At 40.0% G+C, this 6,696-nt stretch overlaps 1 long non-coding RNA gene across 2 annotated transcripts; it reads left to right on the top strand.

Moving 5' to 3' along the window:
* The first annotated feature begins 2,543 nt into the window (after positions 1-2,543).
* On the top strand, positions 2,544-3,378 carry LOC130471536 (uncharacterized). 2 transcript variants are annotated; one of them, XR_008932083.1, is made up of 3 exons: positions 2,544-2,620; positions 2,777-2,907; positions 2,983-3,378. It is a non-coding gene; the product is annotated as an uncharacterized lncRNA (long non-coding RNA). The 2 variants fall into 2 exon arrangements; XR_008932084.1 differs by having other exon boundaries at positions 2,994-3,376.
* Positions 3,379-6,696: the final 3,318 nt, after the last annotated feature.

Genomic DNA, 6,696 nt, shown 5'->3' with positions numbered 1-6,696 from the left:
TTATATGCATGCAACCTCGGAAATGATCAATCCGAAGTTAAAATTAAAACCGAGTTAACCATTCCTTGGATAAAATTCCAAGAAATGGCCAACCCAGGAAACCAACGCCCAAGGTGTCGTCCAAAATCCTCGGATTTGCGATACCTCGGAAAACTCTGTTCGCAACAACAGTCTCTCGAATCAAGTTATAACGAGTTCGGCTCAGATCTACGGATCGCCGAAGTCAAAACTAAGAGCCAGACTAGCGGTTTCTTGCCTAGGTTTCCGAACCGCAAGAAACCGGAAGAACAAAAACAAAACGAACCTCCACTACTACAAAAGTTAAAATAAGTGACACTGGATAGAGAACGCTTAAGTGTGGTAGGCGTTTCTCAGGAGAATATAGAACGCCTTTCCCTGATAACTGTTCCGTGGAAAAAGAATATAGAGCGCTTGCCTTACTTAACAGTTTCGTATTTTTTACCACGATAAAAAAAAATTAAAATAAATAAATACATATATACGACTCATAACATATAAAGCGGTAATGATATATGCGTACTATTAACCTTGACGGTAGAATGAAATTAAAACCAAATCTAATTAACTGAACAAAAATTTAAATTTTAGGGTTAACCCAAAACCAAATACAAATGAAACTCTTATCAGTAAAACTCAACTACTCGTATTACTAGTGTTTCACAGAATATAAACCCCAAAATCCATCTCCCGCAAAACCAAATCCCAAAACCGCGCACCACTACCCGTTCTCCCTCGCTGTGCCGTTGTACTGCCGTACTGCAATACCGCCGCCGCTCCTTTTCAACATCCGGTGAACGCCGATCGACTCCCCACCACTCCAAATTTCAAGGTTGGTATCCTTAATTTTGTTCTGCATATTTATCCTTCAACTAATAACCCTAGGGATTATGATTATTGTTAATTATCAAATTACAATGTCAAAGTATGGAATTTTATATGTGGAAGAAACTTTCATTCAAGTTTTAGATCGAATCATTGATGCTTGATTAATAATTAAGCCGAACAATTCATGATTTTTTACCGAATGAATCTGATAAACTAAGTCCTTTAAACTGATTTAGTTTTAAGTTTATATGATTTAAGTCGAGTTATATTGAAATTCCCAGTTAAAGAAAGAAAGAGGAGGAGGGGGAAATACTTTTTAAGAATAAATTTTATATTAGATCAGATGATTTGTTTATCTGAAGTTTTAGGCATTAACGAAGAAATTTGTGTAATTCTAGCAACATATTACGAAAATTAGTTTGTGTAGATGATGATGATGATGATGCAAGCTTGTCATTTTACCATAACTATGCTTATAGATGAAACTGTAGCCTTGAGGTTCACAAGGGATTTTGAATCTGCATTTTTCATTTTACAAACTCCTGTCAAATTAGTTCTGTAAACCTAAAGGTGGGATTTCTTTGTCTTTTGTTTTCATCTGTTTCAATTAAGGCACCTAGTTGTTTTCATCTGTTTCAATTAAGACACCTGGTTATTATACAAAATGTGTTAGGGGGGAAAGTAACCAGTTTGGTTGATGAAAGGGAATGCACGTATCCAATCCTCATAACCCTTTTTCTGCCCTTGCCTTGAGTTGAGGTGGTCTGTTATAAAGGTGGTTGTCTTGTTGAGGTTAATATGATGTTTACAAATTACAATGTTGGTTGCTCCCAGGTTCTAATACTGCAATGTGCTAGGATCATTGTAATTTGCATTCTTGCTATTTACAGTGATGAGAATAATGTGCTCGGAGAGAACATTGCTGGTCCAGAGAAGAAAAACGCAGATGTTTCCGAGGAGACGAAGCATTTAGTAGCATATCATGGTGGGTTAAGATAAAATGATCAAGCCTAGTAAACTTCTCGCCTGATAGTGCTAACCTATAGGTTGTAACTGTTTTAAGCTTTCCTTTTTGTGTAGAGGCCGGCCATGCCTTAGTGGGCGCTCTCATGCCTGAATATGATCGTGTGCCCAAAATTTCAATCTGATTTTTCTTTCTTAAATTTACAGGAAGTGATATTTTCTGCTGATAAAACAAAACTCGCATTGGTAAATCACGACCTCCTTTGTTTTTTTCGCTTCTCCAATGGTTAGTTGCCTTAAATTTTCTATTATTGTGAATTATTTGGGTTCAGGTTAACATTTACAAATAACAGATAAGTTATGGTAAATTCATGTTATGATTATTGTACTTATTCAAGTTGTGCTTTGAGATGTCTTTGGAGGCATGGTTGCCTGTAGTGGACTAATACGAGTACTTGCTATGTTCTTTCTGGTGATTAGATTATATCCTAGCAATCAATCATTGTAGTCTTGTTCTTTTTGTAAAGAGTTCTTTGCTTGAACAAAATTGTGATGGTCCTTTCTCTTTTAGTTTTTACTTTCTCCTCTATAAGTAGATGTTTTTAACTTACAGTATATTTGATATCATTTTACCTTCTATAATGGTTCAGGTCAACGATACAGTTGGAACCCTAGCTAGAGGTAGGTACCATAAAGATGTAATTGCTGCTGTTATATTGGGTACTGGAATAAACGCAGCTTATGTCGAACGTGCTAGTGAAATTCACAAGTGGCATATTGGCATGGTCCTTTTCCCAAATCAGGGGAGATGGTGAGTCTTTTCTGCTATCCTTGATTCTTTGTTTCCCCCTCAACGTTCCAAATTTATCCTCTTCTTTTTCTGTCCTCTTTATTTCTCTCGTGACCCTCAAATCTGCGTATTCCTTTTATCTTACAAACTCTAAACAATATCCACATATTGTGACAGATATTTGAGAAAATGATATCAGGAATGTACTTGGGTGAGATTGTGCGAAGAGTCTTGTATAGGATGGCAGATGAGGCCAGCCTTTTTGGTGATACAGTCCCATCAAAATTGAAAACTCCATTCATCTTAAGGTGCATTTTCTATCTTATGTTAGGTTTAGTAATTACTAATTAGTATATTTGATATCCTTTTTGACGATGATCTAGTGTGACTTAAGCTAGCTCAAGGAGATGGTTAATTACCTCAGTTCAGTCCTGCAGACGAACTGCCAAGCTAGTCTACCACCAGTAGACAATTGCACCGATATTGTCCCTACTGTTGCTGTAGAAGTTGATGTTGCTGCAGAAGTTGTTCTTGCTTCAGAAGCTGCTATTGTTGCTGCTACACCATCCCCAGTTGCTGCTGCTATACAATCCCCAATACGTTGTTGCTGCTACCATTCTACCAAAGCTCTTCCGCTACAATTTTTTTATTTTTTTTTATTGATATTGGATTTTGTTTTTGCCGTACTTGGGTAGATCATTTATATTTTGTCAATGAATAATAGGATCTTGTTATTGAATGAACAATATTATTTTATTATTGAATGAAATTATTTTTAGAAAGATCGCGTGGATATCATTTCTATTTTATCTATTAAGATTTGGTTTACATATAGGACCTAGAATTGTAATATCCTATTTTAGGGACGCGTGTGCAACTATAATATAAAAAAAAAAGGGTAGAATATAGAACGGTTGTGTAAGGAAACTGCTTTCTATTTTTATATTAAACAGGAAGTATATAATACGCCTATGTACGCAAGGTGTTATGTATCTCAATATTTAACAGGAAGAATAGAGGACGGTTATGTACGGAAGGCGCGCATTATTATAGAGTATAAGAGACGGCTATGTACGTTAACCGTTCTATATTTCTTCTTTATTTTCTGATTTTAGGAAGGGAATAGAGGACGCTTATCTCTTATCACTGTACTTTATGACTATCTATATAAAACGCTTCTTTTACCCGTTTTATAAACTTTATAGCGCGTTAAGTTGGAGAACGCCTTTAAGGCGTCCTATAAAGTGTATTTCAACAGTACTCTATGCCCTTTTTTGTATTAGTAGCTCTTAGCAGATCGACGGATCTGGAGAACTTGAAAACAAAATGAGTCTCTTACAAGATCTGCGGATCTGAAGAACTCGAAAACAAAATGAGTCTCTTAGCAGATCTACGGATCTGAAGAACTCAAAAACAAGGCAAGTCTCTTAGAAAATCTACGAATTTGAAGAGCTAGAAGCAAGCCGAGTCTCTTAGCAAATCTACGGATTTGAAGAACTCAAAACGAAGACAAGCCCCCAAGATGGGCTAAACAAACTTTCAGAGCTAAAGAAAAATTAGCCAAAGGCAAAGCAATCAAATAGCAAAGTGAGGCCATTTTTCATTCAATATTCGGGGGAACAAAGTACGATTACATCAACTAAACTCGGCACGACCCGAGAAATCCTCAAAAATTGAAAACAAAATGACCCTAAAGCTAAAATCGGCAGCCACCAACAGATGATATCGGCCTACCGAAGTACAAGGAAAGCAAAAAGCAATTTTTAAAGTACAACGCAGCGCCGAGGCAAAAAGGAAGAGGTTGAAGCACAAGTTTGGAAGCCCTCAACTAGAGCCAACCGACTCTGAAGAAGACGATTGCCCGAGTTCCTAAGGGATATCACTAGCAGGCTCCTGAGGTGTAGGCTTCAAACAGGTGCTCACATTAGTGTCACCCTTAGAAGCAACCTTCCGAGCTTGCTGCGCCTTAGCAGCTTCCTCTCGTGCCTTGGCAGCATCATCCCTGTCAGCCTGGCACTCTTCCATATGGTCTCGGGCCTCAAGCCACTTAGGAAAATGCTCGGCCCACTTGAAATCCGGCATGTGCTTAGCAAACATCAAGCGAGCACCAAGGATCCCTTCATAGTAAGCATCCTGGCATTGCTCGCCTGTGAACATGTTGGCCTTTGCCTGCTCAAGCCTACGTACCTCATCCTTCAGCTTCCGGATGTCATCCTCCAACACAGGGACCCTCTCAACAGTGGCATGCACAACTTCAGCACTTTTCCTAGGCCGCGGGATGGTGCTATCCCTCTCCTTCAGCGTGGCTTCAAAATTGGCTTTATCCTCGGCCCTCTCCTTCTCGAGAGCATCGTACTTCAGAGAATCGGCCACCTTCTTGGCAGGCAGGTTGCCAACCTCCTTGCCAAACACGTCAAACGCAGCTGCCCCCTTCCAGGTAAACTCAGGTACCAACTCCTTCGCCTCCGCAAGCTCGGAAGCAAGGAGGTTCGCCTTCTCATCCAAGAGAGGGACAACATGAGCATAATACTCATCGAACTTGGCCAGCCGCACTTCGTCATAATATTGACACTCGACATCGAAGGCAGTCCAGAAGCCGACCTAAAAAGAGAGAGAACGTGTGAAAAATCGAGCAAACAAATTAGAGAATGGATGAAGAGAATAACATAATCTATGTTACCTCATTCATGTGAAATTGAGCCATCTGGGTAGGATGACACGCCGAATCTCCCGGAACGCGGAACTGAGGGATAGCTCGCAACATATTCTCCCGAGCAGCGTCAAGACCGATCATGGATCCCGCATGAGCCTCAGGATCCTCACCCAGAACCGCAGGCCGAGCAAGCCGAGCCATGGTCACCCGAACCTTTTCAGGAACCCTGTTCACAGCAGGGACGTCGAAGCAAGGGTAGGTCAACCTCTCCAGCACAGAAGTGGAGGTAGACACCAACGTCTCACGAAGTCTCTTGATCCCCTGCTTCGGACCAGCCTCATCAACCTCGGGAGCCGCAAGTTCAGCATCCTTGGCGTCCCCTTCTGCAGCCGAAGGCTCACCTCCCGCAGCCTCTGAATCCGTGAGGTCCACAACAATCTCGGAATCATCTTTGGCACCTTCACCTTCGGGAATGATGGGCTCGGAAGAACCCAAGGGAAAGTCAGCTTCAAAAGCCTCCACCTCATGAGTGATGTCTTCGACTATCACCCCCGAGGAGCTAGCGGTTTCAGCAGAGAAGGTACAGGAATCTCCTTGGCCGAAGGTTGATGTAACACCCTAATAATTCCTTGCTTTAATAAAACTATTTTCCAACTTAAAATAAAGGAATTACTAAAGTATTACCGCCACCGTGATAATGGTTAAGGCTAGTACTAGAATTACGCAGCGGAATTTAATAGTAACTAACTTTCAAACCAATATAAATAATAATTGAGGCCTCCTACAAATTGGAACCATAACGGCCCAAAACCAAAGTATTGAAAATCCGACAAACTCAAAACATGATTAAAGTATAATTTAAACCACGAAGGCAATACGAAATTAAAATATTAAAACAGTTTCCAAAGCACAAAAGAATGCAACTCTCAACCATCCCAAGCTACATGATTTTATCGTACTTTGTTCTACCAACCTGCTAAATTAAATCTACTCCCCAACAATGCAAGTGCAATGATGGATCATCATAGGGTCATTAAGGCGAAGGCCATGACCGAGAGACATAAAGCACGTAGTCAGCAAAAGCTGAGTACTTACAAGGCTAGAGTTAAGGAAAATTATAAACATGCATCACTCGCTAAAATACTAATCCACATGCAAAAGACATTTAATAAATAACAAACAAATCATGAATACAAGACTCGACTCTTGACTCTTGACTCACAATTTAATTAGAATAAGCTTCGAACGGGCCAAATGAAATTTCCATAAAAGGAAGGGTGTTGGGAGCCCACCAAACACCATAATAAATAATAAAATGAATATCAAACCATATCGAGTGTCGGGCCATACCGACGGAATTCCAGCAGTTTAATTAAATGAAGCAACGTCTTGTATCATTAGTAGGAGATCGAGTTTTCCGGCAAGTCTCCCCCCATTGTTCATA

This window comes from Spinacia oleracea, chromosome 4 (assembly GCF_020520425.1).
Source record: "Spinacia oleracea cultivar Varoflay chromosome 4, BTI_SOV_V1, whole genome shotgun sequence".
NCBI classification, from domain to species: Eukaryota; Viridiplantae; Streptophyta; class Magnoliopsida; order Caryophyllales; family Amaranthaceae; genus Spinacia; species Spinacia oleracea.
The sequence above is the reverse complement of the archived record's forward strand: the minus strand, read 5'-3'. Positions and strand labels throughout refer to the sequence as shown.